Below are 15,710 nucleotides of genomic sequence, written 5' to 3'. Positions count from 1 at the left end.
CACAGATATGATAATTAGCTTTTTCAGGGCACATATATTAATGGATGGCAAGTATGAAAAATACATCATTTCAAAACCAGTGTTTGCACTCAATTTTATCAATTGTATCTATTCCACGCAAATTGCCTTTTACTTGTTATATGTCATGTGCTTGTATCTTACAGTCATGTTAAGATTCTGACACTTTCTGTACTTAGCAGCTTGATCTGATGTACTTTGGGGCAAACTTGAATTAATTACATCATTAATTATTCCTGTGTAATCTGTAATCTGTGCGGGCTTTTACTTGGCGTGGGCGTGTAGGGGTGTAGACAGCTGGCTGCTGGCTGCTGGAGGAGACCTGAAATGGGCTAACCTGGGACCGGGTTGGGTCGTCTTGGGTCAGTGCTGAAATGGTTACTGATATTTCATTATTTGATCATTGATTTTTAAAATGAAGAATTGAATGACTGTGCTGGTGTTTATGGATCTTTTATACATCTTAACGACGTATTCTGATACTTACTAGTTTGTGATTATTCAGTGGAAGTGACTTTTTTACATATATTTGTCTTACACCTTTACAGCGAGAGTTTTGTATGCAGAGAGGTGTTGAGTTGAGAACAATGTTATTACTTAGTATTTATATTTAAATATAATGCTAATGTCGTAGTGTTTCGTTTGTCTCTATGTTACATGCACCACCACTGCAATTTACATATATTTAAATATAATGCTAATGTTGTAGTGTTTCGTTTGTCTCTATGTTACATGCACCACCACTGCAATTTACATATATTTAAATATAATGCTAATGTTGTAGTGTTTCGTTTGTCTCTATGTTACATGCTGCATCCACCACTGCAATTTCTACATGTGAGATGATCAAGTTAATTTGATTTGATTTGATTACCCCAGGATATCCCCCGCTTGGAAGCCCTGTATCTGCAAGGTGGGGCTGACTTTGGCTGGTCCAAGTGTGTCCTCTCGTTATAGGTACAGTTGAACCTGCCCTGGCAACCACCTCTTATTAACGACCACCTGCCCATTACAATCATGTGCAGGGCTTAAAAACCATTCCGGTTCTCGCCGGAAATCCAGTTTTTGAAAACTTTTTAAACCGGAAAATCCGGTTTTTTAAAGTTACAAATCCTTCCAACAAAAAAATTGTTTTAGTTTTGATGGTTGATGGAGGCACAATGTGTATTATTTTATCATTTATTACCATACATTTCGGTATCAGGAGAGGCTGTTCTTTGCCCTACAAGATGACAAAAAAAAAGCCTCAGCTTCTGGATGGCGTTACCCCCCAGACCCCCTAGCGGGCCATTGGCCCTGCCGCCATGGACCCTGGCCTTTCAGGGTTTTCACTTGTTTGGGGTGTTAGCCCTGCATGTGCCCAAAGAAACCCCAGTGAGGTTCTTTCCTATATAATTCACCTTTCCATAGTGACCACCTGTCTGTAACGACGACTGTTGATTGGTCCCTTGGGTGGTTGCTATGGACCGGTTGGACTGTACGTGTATCACTATGCTAGTAAATACATGTAAATGTACAGGCTTCAACATCAACTCTTGCAAATGTGCTCAAATTAATGGTGAGATTTTGCTCATGTTTCCATGTTAAAGGCTTTGCCTGCACTTAGAAAGGAGGGAAGTAAAGGATTGCTAACTTACAAAGGTGTTTTAATATATTAGTCTGACGGGATCTAATCCAATGACTTCTACAGTGGAAGCCCCCTTTAAGGACCTCCAAAAATCTGACAAAATCGGGTCTTAAAACGGAGGGAGTCTTAAAATGGGGGTACATCTACAGAGGTTATGAACAGAAAGTCTGAGAAACAGGGTCTTAAAAAGGAGGGATCTTAAATGGGGGGGGGGGGGGTGGGGAAGGGTCTTAAAAAGGGGGTTCCACTGTACCCGCATTTGGCGCTCCAGCATAATTGACACTGTTAAATCTGATTGGTTCTGCAATGCGTGCTTTTTTAGATTGCTCAGTAAACTGGTTTCAACTGGTCAAAGAGAGGGATATCTGTTGCAAAAACACCCACAACGGTTAAGTTGTTCCAGGAAAATTGACAGATTATTTCCATGAAATTACAGCTGTTCAGGAAGCAGAACCAAACCTGCTGAAACATTGTCACATGACCGCAGAGGAGAGTGACACTTGGTACAGGAAAAGTGTGCAGCGATTTACACTGCAGGAGCTACCATTATTGGTAGAATGGTAGAAGTAGACCTATACCAGCCTTTATTTACTTGTTAGCGGTTGATAATTATGCTGGTGAGTTCAACCTCACAAGGTGGAGGAGAGAGAGAGAGGGAGTGGGTTTCAAAAGGGGGGTTGGGGGAGGTATTTGTATGTTCTTTTTATCTGTACAGCAAGCTGGCTCTTGCTATGGTGAGGTTGAGTGGGGTTTCTTTTTCCCCACATGTTTTTGTTGTGTTATACTTTTTCTGGCCAATTATATTGACTGCATCTTCACATTTTGTTTTTGTTCGCTTGTTTGTTGAATGATAGATTGAGTGGATGGAAAGCTGGACTCAGAAATCTATTGGATCTGTCTGTATATATCTATCAAGATTACTTTTACAATTCCTTCATACGCTGTTTTGTATTGTTTGGATGGGGAGGGTCAGGTTTTTCTCTCTCTCAACTAGATATGGGCGTGTTTCATTTTTCAAGTACCCCCCGCGGGTTAGGGGGAAGAATTTACCCGATGCTCCCCAGCATGTCGTAAGAGGCGACTGACGGATTCTGTTTCTCTTTTTACCCTTGTTAAGTGTTTCTTGTAAAGAATATAGTCAATTTTTGTAAAGATTTTAGTCAAGCAGTATGTAAGAAATGTTAAGTCCTTTGTACTGGAAACTTGCATTCTCCCAGTAAGGTAATACATTGTACTACGTTGCAAGCCCCTGGAGCAAATTTTTGATTAGTGCTTTTGTGAACAAGAAACAATTGACAAGTGGCTCTATCCCATCTCCCCCCTTTCCCCGTCGCGATATATAATTTGTGGTTGAAAACGACGTTAAACACCAAATAAAGAAAGAAAGATTTTTCAAGTAATTAACAGCTATTGTGTTTTCAGGGGTCCGATATTTAGACGAGACAAGTATAATGCCAGGGACCTATATCTAATATAGGTCTATGATAATGCCGACGAGTCGAAGACGAGTCGCATTATACTTGTTCGAGTCTAAATATCGGACCCTATTGCTACGCTGAAAACACAATAGCGATTATATAGCTGTTCTGACCTTGATTAATTTGTTGTTCCAAACTTACAAAATGACAGTTTTTGCGTCGATGCGTTGATCTCAGGTTTTGATAGCAGACACCGTTTCTTATGCGCATTAGTTTTTCGCAGGCGCCACGCTCTTTGGAAAAAAACTCGATTTGACAACACAGCTGTTAAACAGCTTTTTATTAGTTCATTCGAATACAACAAAAAGAAGTTTGAGTTTTTTTAATTTTGAACAAGACTACTTATGAAGAAGACCAAAACACAACATAAACGGAAAACTAGAAACAACTGAAGAACTAGGATGCAACAAGGGGAGGAGAAGAGAACAGCTAATCGCGAGCAGATGGCAGCACGAAGTTTTCAGTTTGGGTGAATGGCATTTATACTTGTCTCGTCATGAAGCGAATTTTTCAACCTCAGTTATAAACGACTACATGAATGTTAGTGCCATGGGTTGTACATCAATACTTCAGAGGGGAAGTGGGGTATTTAGTGTGGAGTTACGAGATAAGAAAAGCCAAATGCGAAAGTTTGTGTCAGTCGGCAACTGACACAGGCACACAAAAACGGCTGTTCCGTTTTACTCCCCTGTTTGTACTACATCTTTCGACTTTGGGCATTTTGTGGTGTTTAGGGACAGAAAATAATTGATTTAGTCCTGTTTCATCGGGAAGTTAGCAGAAAAGGGTATGCTATCGACATTTGTAAAGCTGAAAAACATTCCCGAGAAGAATTTCAAGTTGTCAGTGTATGCTGTGGATTAAACCATCGTGTGGTACAGATGGGTAAACCGGAACCATGCGTAGACGCATTATACTTGTCTCGTCTAAATCATCAGACCCTATTGCTACGCTGAAAACACAATAGCTGTTAATATGTGGATGTTAGGTGTATGTGAAGTGGAAAAGGACCTAAAAATGATGCAAATGACCAGGTGAACATTATATCTGAACAGTGAAGATTTGTGACAATTAGTTGCCCCCAAAATTGACAGGCTGTGCTTTACAACTATTATAAATGCAAATTGTGCACAGATTAAAAAACCTTAAACCCTCACGGACATCTTTGATATTATTATTATTATTATTATAAATGCAAATTGTGCACAGATTTAAAAACATTGACAGCCTGTTCAGGACCCCTCAAAAAGTGATTTTATTTTGCATCTCGATCTGGCCGTTGAACGTTTTCCCACGACTTAATTAAGTAGTGTTGTGGCTGTTGGGTATAAGTGTTAATGAGGAAAATGTAATCATGCATCTAATGTAAAACTCCGCAATGCATAATGTAATCAGGGAATTAATCAGTAATGTGTTTCACTCACAATTCAAATCAATCTGCATTAACTGTTTTGTTAGTTCAATGTTTTCAGTATTGAGTGCAGATTGATCCTCAGTTTTAAGACCACCAAGTGAGACTCAACTCCCCCCCCCCACCCCGCCCCATTGAGTCCTTGCTTTGTCAGATGTTGTGTTCATGGCCTCGGTTAATTGACCTCCTTAAATGTGCCAATTTTAAGACCTCCATGTACCTCCTTGTTAAGACCTGTTTTGTGGGTCTTTGAGAAGGGGTTCCACTGTATAATGTTTAATACCTGTGTTAGTGCACCCGCACCTGTGTTCGACTGACTTACTGGACACTTTCAACGAATGGATGCAGAAGCATGCACTCACGAAAGATGCTAAAAAAAAAAGAGAGAGAGAGAGAAAGATGATTACCGTACTTTCCGGGTGACAAGGCGCTTCGTTATACAAGACGCACCCCCTTCTTTTAAAAAAAATTGTAATCCAGTCACCCATTGGACGCAGGGGGCCGATAGGGCGCACCAAAATGACCCAGTTTTTGCCATGAGAGGTGGTTCCCCTGTCATATCTGAGAGAGGAAACACTTCCTGCACCGGGGTCAGTGACCGGTCAGTGACCGACTTTAACTGAGTGAAAATATGTGTGCTCTGTGTGTGCGGCCAGATCAAAGGCATTGTGATAGCTGGGTGGCCTTGTTTATAGACACGACCTTCTTCCCAGGGGTCAATGACCCAGTTTTTGCCATGAGAGGTGGTTCCCCTGTCATATCTGAGAGAGGAAACACTTCCTGCACCGGGGTCAGTGACCGGTCAGTGACCGAGTTTAACAGAGTGGAAATCTGTGTGTGCGGCCAGATCAAAGGCAGGGCAGTACCTAGTAGCTGAAACATGCATTATCACAAGTTGTTTGACTGGTACTCAAGCGGTCTCTTTGATTTTTTTCGTATTTCATACACGGATTAGGCGCTTGGTTATACAAGAGGCAGGGGTCGAACTCGAGGAAAAAAGTCGCGCCTTATGACCCGGAAAGTACGGTAAATGGCAGTTTCTGTGCTCAGGTGGCCCAAGATTGCAGCATTTTGCTTCCTTGAAAAAAAAGATTCGGGGGGGCATCCCCCTAGCATGTTCGGGCGCTTTGCACCCTCAATTAGGGCGCTTGGCGCCCTCAATTCAGGCGCTTTGCGCCTTGAAGTTTGTGCAAAAAAGTTTGGGTGTGCCCCCCTTCCTTAAGATGGATCCGCCCTTGACTCTACCCCGGTGACTGCTAGCTTCCAGCCCCGTCTACTGCAAGGGTTCTTTCTCTTTCATGTTACTATCGCACGGGGAGTTGCGCGTGTTGGTTGTGCTTGTATGTTGTGCGTATTGTTCTGTGTGCGTGGCGTCGTCATAGTGTCTTAAGATCTTTTGTTAACTACACTATACTTTTTTTCGTGCTATAGTTATGTATTTCAATGTGTTGGGTTAATGTGTTCTTCAGAAATGAATGTATTGTGCATGGTGGCTACGTGTGGTGGCTAAGTACCGTTGCTAAGAGTGTGTCACGTTTGGTTGCCATGCCGTTTGCTAGGTGTGCTTGTCTTGGCGATCCACCACAGAAACACATAGAACGTATAACAGTGGGCGTACACACATACGTACAATGATGACAGACACTCAGTTTACAAACAAACGTGCGGTTGAACCGCGGATACGCTCATTGCTGACAGCACCGACATCACACCGGTTTAGACTAGAGAGAAATTAACATTCCACATTCAAAACCTTTAGACAAGAAAGAATCTTGAAGCATACCACACACAATTCAGGAAAACAATTTAAGAATTTACTTTAAGAATGATCACAACATATTACAAAATATACATCCTATTTCCCTATCCTATTAGAGTTAAAGTCGTCATACCTTGACTATTAGTTGACCGGGTACCAGACGGATGTCTTCTTATTCAGTGGTCAGGGCCGAGAGCTGAGAGCTGAGAGAGCGAATATTTAATTTGTAATCCTATATATCCGTTGCTGTCTTTTCTTATTCTTCCTTTTGATTGGTTATTCGTTTGATCTACTATTTTACGTTTCGTGACCTTCGGTTGCCAGTCTATCTCTTATTAACCGAATCTGTCATAACGTTCTTCATAACTCTTTATCATCAACAAACTTTTGCCCTGTTGGCTTTAATTCTAATCTACATTATTACTTAAACTTGGAACCTATCTTTCATGTACTAGGTGACCCCTTGGCTGCCCAGTCTATCTCTTATTAAACCGAATCTGTCATAGCGTTCTTCATAACTCCTTATCAACAAACTTTTGCCTTGTTGGCTTTAATTTTTATCTACATTATTACTTAAACTTGGAACCTATCTCTCCTGTACAAAGTGACCCCTTGGCTGCTAAATTTATTCTTCAATCTCACTGCACAACTCGTTACTATTAACTAAATTCCATATATAATATTTACGATTATCGTTAAAACCTAAATCCCTTTTAAACTCTAAAATCCTAATTTTCACCGTGTGATATTACCATGACTCTTAAAGCAAACGCTTTTGGACCTTACTCCTTAGCCTAGGCTTAGGTCAGGAGAAGATCTAATACACAAAGGGAAGTAAGCATTTTTAATCTAGACAAGCAGAGTAAAAGTTACGCAGAACCTGTCTCCTGGCACCTGAGAAAATAAGCAGTATTGAAGTGAACAGACGTCTGTCATCTTCAAGAAAAAGAAGAGAGAAAGGGACCCCTTCACAAGTTTCAAGTTCAAGTTTCAAGTTTTATTAGTCCATAACCCCTGGGGGCATTTTGAACAATAAATACAATCAATACAATCATGATATATGCTAATATAGTAAATAAAAAAATAAAAAAATTAAAAAATCCAAAATATTCTTTAGCAATTTCTTTTTCTTAGTAGCAAACAACTTTTTAAATTTAAGTGCATTAGGTTTTTTCCAATAGTAAGGTGGTAACAACTCAGCTCTTTCTTCTTTGAAAAAATCACAGACAAATAAATAATGGAATTCATCACCTATGTCTTGTGATACACATTTGGTGCAAGTTCTTTCTGACCTCGGGATGTTAAGATAACGTTCTTTCTGTACAGGCAAATTGTTATTTAATGTTCTAAACTTCATAATTGAAACACATTGCTGATATGGCAGGTGTGTGACATAGTCTTCACATGCAAAAATATCTTTAAACATTGGATAATTCCAAAACATATTTTTTGTTCCAATTTCTGTAAACCATTTATGGATATACTGGTCATACAAGCTTCTTTTTACTTTCTTTTTAAACCATGCGCTTGAGTATTGGACATTTTCTTGAGAGAATGCCAGAGAGACCAATTTCATTTAAGTTTTTTTCAATAAAACATAAATAATTAGATTCAATCATCTTGTTGATATACAATTTATAAGTAAAGCAATACACAATACTTGAAAATTTATTTTTATGAATAGGACTATACAGTTTATACCAATAGCAAAGCATTCTACATTTCATATTAACATCTAGTGGATATCTTCCAAGTTCACCAAATATCATAGCATTTGGAGTTGATTTTTTAAGTTTGAAAACAATTTTATAAAAACGCAATTGAAGTTTAGTAGCAAGTTCACAGGAACCAAAACCCCATACCTCACATCCGTGTAGTAAAATTGGAGCAATCATTTTATCGAACAGGTCAACTTGTATGTCCACAGGCAGTGACAATTGTCTACAAGTACGCAAAAGAACAAACATTGCCCTTGAGGCACGATCATATAGATTCTTCTGTGCGACTGAAAATTTATTATTATAATTAATTTTAAGGCCCAAGTACATTACATCAAACACTACTTCGATTAAATTGCCATCATACGTAAACAATGGTTTATTTCTAATTTTACCTCTGGAAAAAACTATAACTTTCGTTTTGTTTACATTAATATTTAGACGCCATTTTAAACAGTATTCGTGCATTTTGTTTAAACATTCTTGCAGGTTTTTTCAGACTCGGAGCAGATCACAGTATCATCCGCATTCAGTAATAAAAACATTTGAAACAAAGCATTTACATCAGTATCATCCATTCCAACCACAATAGCCTCTCTTGACATAGATTGTAAACCATTACTGTTTTCCAACAGAAAAGGCTTTAGATCATTTAAAAATAGAGCAAAAAACAGCGGTGACAAGTTTTCCCCTTGTCTAACTCCAAACTGGGAAAATATCCAGAACACTCACTATTAACTTTAACGCAAGACTTGGCATTTTCGTACAGATTTCTTACAGTTTTTAAAAAAACTTCCCATTAACATCAGAACTAACTAATTTCTCCCATAAAAATGCACGGCGAACTTTATCAAACGCTTTTTCATAGTCTACAAATGCACAAAACAGTCGCTTCTTTTTGTTGAGAAAAAAATGTAATATACAATGCAAAGTAAAAACATGGTCTAGTGTTGAAAAACCTGTGCGGAAACCTGTTTGTTCTTGACCTAATTTATTATTACTCTCCCAAAAATTGGTAACCTAGCATTTAAAATTGCACTGAAAAGTTTTCCGAAGCAACTGAGTATAGTAATTCCTCTATAATTTGTGGGGTCAGCTTGGGAGCCTTTATTTTTGTGCAATGGAATAATTTCACCTGCAGCCCATTGTGTTGGAACCTTTCCTGACTGCAAAACAACATTAAACAACAATACATAAATATCAATCATTCGATCATGTGACGCTTTTAAATACTCATTAATTATTTTATCCTGACCGCATGCCTTATTGTTTTTCAGCTTGTCTATACATTTGATAACTTCCTCCTTTGTAAAAGGCGCATTAATAAATTCATTACTTGCTTCATTTCGTTTTCATCACACTGTTGTAGTTTAGTGAAATGTTCGAAAAACTCCGAACAAGTTGGATAGTTAGTATTGGAATTATTTTTTTAAATTTTTATTGTTATTTAGAAGATTCCAGTATGCTTTCGGGTCAGTACTTCTTAACTTTCTCAAAGTTTTAACGAGCTCATTATAATACAACTTGCATTCACAATTTGCAAACCTCTGAGTATTCACACCAGTTTCCAGTGTGTACGCGATGGACTCTTTTACTTTTAGTTTTACAACAGTAGGAAACTATATTTCCTTGAGTCAAGTCAAATAAGACATGAACATTGGTGAGAATAGTTACAGTGCCGTAAACTACCTTGTAAGCGCCCAGTATCGAGGAAACGCCCACCCCCCTGCTTTGGGTCAATCATTGTGCAGGGCCGGACTAGGGGAGGGGAGGGGGGGCGGGGTTACAGGGGTTGGGCACCACCCCCACCCCCCCTGGCTTAAGCATGTACCTCCCAAACGCTTTTTTTTGTGGGGGAGGGAGGGGGGTTGCATCTGGATCAATTCTTCTTCATTGCCTATACAGCTTGCTGTCGAATGTACCTTTTTCGTTCAAGGAGAGGCTTCCTTTCCCTCCAGAAACATCAAAAAACGTTCAGCTTCAAAGGGGCTTCGCCCCCTTGCAACCTCCACCAAGAGGGCTTCGCCCCGTGGACCCCCATCTGTACCCCCCCCCCCCCCCCCCTAGTACTTACCTAATCCGGCCCTGCTGTGTATAGGGTATAAATAATACCTTGTTAACGCCCATCCCACAAATTTGGATCAAGGTTAGCAGAACTGAAGAAGAAAAATCCAAGTGTGTTAAAGGCACAGTCGGCCTCCCGTAAACCATCACAGACACTGTCAGGCTTTTACACACAGTACAAAACACCCTTTCGTTTAAACACTCACCGCTTGAGAACATCCTAGTACTAGGTGCCTTACGTAAAGAGCGAGCAATTTTCAAAGAATTTATTTGTGCGTGGCCAGCCGGATTGTGTGATCCGACAATCAGACAACGCGTTTTGGCGCTAGACCTAACTTTTAAAATTTAAATAATAAATTGACAGCTTGTTACACAAACATTCTTAAAATAATCATGAAAGAATTCTTTTTTCATCAAGACAAGATCAGTACAACTCAAAGTTTTGAAAGTTAAAAAAAAAAGATAGCCCGGAAGTGTGTCCCGCAAAACGTGGTTCTCGTACGCGTAGCAGACGAATGTTCTGCATGTCGCCAGTTTCTTTGAACCGTCAACCGTTACCGCTCAGTTCGTGTGACTCGCAGCCGTTTGTTGTGTTTTAGATTCAGAGGTACACAATAACGTGCTATTGCAGATACAGCGAGTCGCATTAAAATCACAAACTGACTACTAAATTGTGAAAAAAGGTAAGTGGATATCAGGTGTGTGGTTTACGCGAGCTAAATAGCCATTAAAACGAACTGCTATCAAATGCTATTGCAAGTGTGTTCGATAAGGTTAGAACTGCTTTTTTCATGAGAAGATTTAAATCGTTCTGTAAACCATTTAAGACGGACTGAGGCTTTAAACTCCGCGCGCAATACGGACATATAATTCGCATGCATAATGACAAAATGCTACGATGCAGTCATGCCCTTTATTTCCTTTTTTTTTTCACTGCAGTCTTTGGATATCCATACCAAAACAGGATGAGGATTTAGGAGACTCGCCTGAAGTTGAAGAGGTCGACCTGGGGGATTTAGGGGACTTACATATATATATATGACAATTTTCATTTTGTGCAAGTTTGTGATTTCTGTTCAGACACTCGCACTGCAATGCCGGTTGTACGATGCAGATCTTAAGTCATCATTTTCAGTTTTCAATTCAGATGATGCGTATGAGCCTTTGTTCTAAGAACTGACCCTGCAGGGTACAGTACCCAGCAGACGCCCAGCCCCTGCTTTTGAGAAAAAATGGTGTATACGGGGGTTGGGTGCTTACAAGGTAGTTTACGGTACAAGTATTTGGCCAAGTTTATGTGACCCAAAGCTGATCGAAGCCTGGAGGCTATTTTGTTATTTCATATATAAGCCATGTGCTTTTGTGTTAAACACAGGTGCAAAAACGGCACGGTTGGCCTAGTGGTAAGACGTCCGCCCCGTGATCGGGAGGTCGTGGGTTCGAACCCCGGCCGGGTCATACCTACTAAGACTTTAAAATTGGCAATCTAGTGGCTGCTCCGCCTGGCGTCTGGCATTATGGGGTTAGTGCTAGGACTGGTTGGTCCGGTGTCAGAATAATGTGACTGGGTGAGACATGAAGCCTGTGCTGCGACTTCTGTCTTGTGTGTGGCGCACGTTATATGTCAAAGCAGCACCGCCCTGATATGGCCCTTCGTAGTCGACTGGGCTTTAAGCAAACAAACAAACAAACAAACAGGTGCAAAATAAAGCGTAGTTTTGGTTGCCTCATTATTCACGATTAGGAAACTTTATGAGCCTGTACTCGCGTAACCCAGTAAGGATAACACAAATTAATTGACCTACAATTTTCAAGTGTCAAGATTGTATTGGCAGATAGTCTTTATCTCTAAGACTTTTATATATCCAGAAGGTTCTTGATAGAAGTCTTATGTGTTTTAGGCGTGGAGAGAATACGAAGTATTCATTGCACCATTTTAGGTTGCAGGACAACTGGAATATGGCCGCAGAAAGTATTGTTCGCTGCGCTTTATTTTTATTTTGCTTTTTTAATTCCCCCCCCCCCCCCCAATATCTGCACATTTCACTCAAATATGTATGATCCTAACGATGGACATAGCAATTCTCATGTACAGTATCCGTCGCGATATAACCTTGAACGGTTGAAAACGACGTTAAACACCAAATAAAGTAAAGTCATGTACAGTACCTCCTTGAAATTAATCTGTTATAAATAGACATGTGTGTATGTTGTTGAAATAATGTATTTTGGATGCATATAATTATATACATACACAAAAAACACGCAATATGACATTCACGTTATACATCTTAGTGTAACTTTGGTTCCGTATCAAAAAATGCTGCGCTTAAATGTGGAGTCATGTGCTTTGAGACTGCACTATGATTTTTTTTCTCCGTTCATCTCAGTGACGAAAGAAACCCTATGTAGGGATCAATTTGCGAAACATGTGCATACTAATTACATGATAAAACAATACTTTTGACCAAAGCTGGGTTCAGAGTTTCAACCGTCAGGGATTTCAAGCAGATTCTGTTTTCCCCGTTAATTTGCACCTTTGGACAGAATTCGTGTTTTGGGGGCACTTGGAAGCTATTCAAAAACATTTTGTTCTTAACTTAGCAAAACAATTATTACAACAAATTTCGTACCCCAACCATTCTGACGTGGCACATCATTCATCGAACTCGAAAGAAAACTTATATGCAGTTTTGTTATTGTCCCCAGTCCGATGAACACGCATGCACGCTTACACACACACACACACACACACACACACACACACACACACGCACACAAATAAAGGCACACACACACACACACACGCACGCATGTACGCACACACACACACAAAGCGTACACACAGGCACAGATTTTAAACGCTTTAATATGATTGCTTTTAAAATCATAACTGAAAAAATGTTCCGCGCAGCTTCTGTCAAGGATGAACTCCAATGACTTGCAAGGATTATGGAACGCTTTGTGAAACAACATTTTTTATTGTAATAATTATTTGAGTGCTACCGGAATGACTAATATGTCATCTGTGCGTAGTTTCAATATAATGCGATTACCAAAATCTGTCTCTGATGTCAAGAATGAACTGCCATGACTGGTAAGGCAAAAACGACTTACATTACAAATAGGTCGCTTGCACTTGAAAGCACTCTTCTATAACTGTTCTGTACTACCCTTAGTCATTGAGCATATGGGGCATGGCAACCAAATTTTACGCCCACCAACTAAAGAATGACTAAACGGCTTTACCTTTAGAAAGATCTTGCACATCAGTGCACTAATATAGACACAGACATTTGGTCCATTACATGAGCATTATTCCAATTAACTTCCGAGTTGTTAATTGCTGACGTCACTGGGCATCACATAGCTGGGTGCCGTTGACTTCCATTTTCCTTCCTCTCAATGACGTCATTTCCTGTGATGGTGTCGGTCGTGGGGGGATCTGTGTTCTCGATGGCTCAGTGGTGTGTTATTATAAGTTCCCAGCTTCATAACTGAAACAGAGTTAGGTCAAATTTTAGCAACGAAGGGATGATTTTTTTTATAACCTTCAGTTTTGGGAAAAGAAGCAAATAAGCGGCAAGCACTTGGTGACACACACGCTTGCAAAACCACACAAAACTAAACATCAAAACCACACAAAATAATAATCAAAACCACACAAAATAATAATCAAAACCACGATACAGCCGAACCAACTACACATACAAATCACTATCATATTCAGGTCTGTTTATTTATAACTACATGTCGAATTGATGGGCCGGAGGAACACAACTTATGAAACAGGTGTTTTTAGATCAAATCTGTTTCATTGTCAACAACTGAAAGGGATATTAGTTCAGGCGCCCTGAAGAGTAACCAGTAGCACTTAGCCTTTGTTGTGCATTAAAAATGACTACAACGTGGTAGAAAGAGGGGTCAACTAGGGAGGGGGGCTTGGGAGGTAGGTCCTGGGGTGAGGGGGGTTGGAGGGGGCGGGGGGGGGGGGGGGGGGGGGGGGGAGGGGGTTAAGAGGAAGAAGGATGCTTTCTGCTTTGGTAAATAGGCGCTGAAGCACAACGTTGTGGCTGTTGCTGTCGTCGTCGATGTTGTCGTTGTCGTTTTTGTTGTTGGTTTTTTTTTCGTCGTCGATCGGTTTCTTTTTTACATATATCTTCATATGACCTTCTTCTATATCACACCGACCGTTGACGTGTTTCCGGGCGGAGGGGGGGGGGGGGTGGGGGGATAACATTTTCTCCCCCCCCCCCCCCCCCCGTTCTTAACCGTTGACACGTCGCCTCTTGGCACGAATAAGTTGCATTAATGAGGCAAATTAATGAATGCGTACTGGATTGAACTTTATTCAGATACGTTACGTCGCCTGTTTATAATTATAATAAACACAATGCGAAATGTAATGACTGGTGCGTTTAATGCCTTCATTAGCATCGTGCGGAGACACACGTTTTGGGAGAGAGTTAATGACATTATTTTGTGTGTGGTCCGTCTGCCTCTGTCATGATTTCACTTAGTTTTAGTGACACCTCTCTCTGTTTGTCTCTGTCTGTCTCTGTCTCTGTGCCTCTGTCTCTGTCTATCTCTGTCTGTCTCTCAGTCTGTGTGTGCGTGTGTGTGTGTGTGTGTGTGTGTGTGTGTGTGTGTGTGTGTGTGTGTGTGTGTCTCTCTCTCTCTCTCTCTCATTGCTTATTCTGTCACCCTCGTAAACTAAATTTCAATTCAATTCAATTATCTCTCTCTCTCTCTCTCTCTCTCTCTCTCTCTCTCTCTCTCTCTCTCTCTCTCTCTCTCTCTCTCTCTCTCTCTCTCTCTCTCTGCTCTTAACTTTCTTCCACTGGAAAAGCATCTCAAGTTAAACAAAGCCATTTTCATGCATACATTGTATTACGGTAAAGTGCCGATTTACATTACATCATTATTTAATAAAGCTACCGACAGATATGGGTCAGTCAACTTGATCCCACTTATTCCACGAATTGACCTTTATAAGACACTAGAGGAATACCCGGCTTCGCCGGGGTGAATCGCTCAAATGCCAGAACATACAGACAGACAAAAGCCGCTAGACCCCATCACAAACAGAACTCTACAATCAACAGGTTTTTTCCCCCACACACACACACAAACACACACACAGAGAAGCCGTATATATATATGCATATCTGTATCTATAAATATATAGAGATAGGTGAGAGTGTATTTTTCGCGTGGCTATAAATTGATTCGACCTTTTCACTTTGACAGTAAGAACAACTTACGGGTGCAAGGGAAGCGTTCTGGACAGCGCAGTGACATTCTAAAAATAGTCACTCTCAGAAACGGGAATTTGGGGTGAACGGCGCAACAGAGACAGACAGCGTGGCGGTTCACCACAATCACCTTTGAAAGGCGAAGTCCTGTCAAACGGGATTGAGAATTTTAGAGCTTATTTCTTAGCCCTATATTATCTACTGTGGCTTCTCACATGCCAGAACATACAGACAGACAAAAGCCGCTAGACCCCATCACAAACAGAACTCTATAATACATAGGTTTTTGCCTACACACACACACAAACACACACACACACAGAGAAGCCGTATATATATGCATATCTGTATCTATAAATATATAGAGATAGGTGAGAGTG

Source organism: Littorina saxatilis, linkage group LG4, assembly GCF_037325665.1.
Source record: "Littorina saxatilis isolate snail1 linkage group LG4, US_GU_Lsax_2.0, whole genome shotgun sequence".
In the NCBI taxonomy this organism is placed as follows: domain Eukaryota; kingdom Metazoa; phylum Mollusca; class Gastropoda; order Littorinimorpha; family Littorinidae; genus Littorina; species Littorina saxatilis.
Note: the sequence above shows the minus strand (reverse complement) of the source record.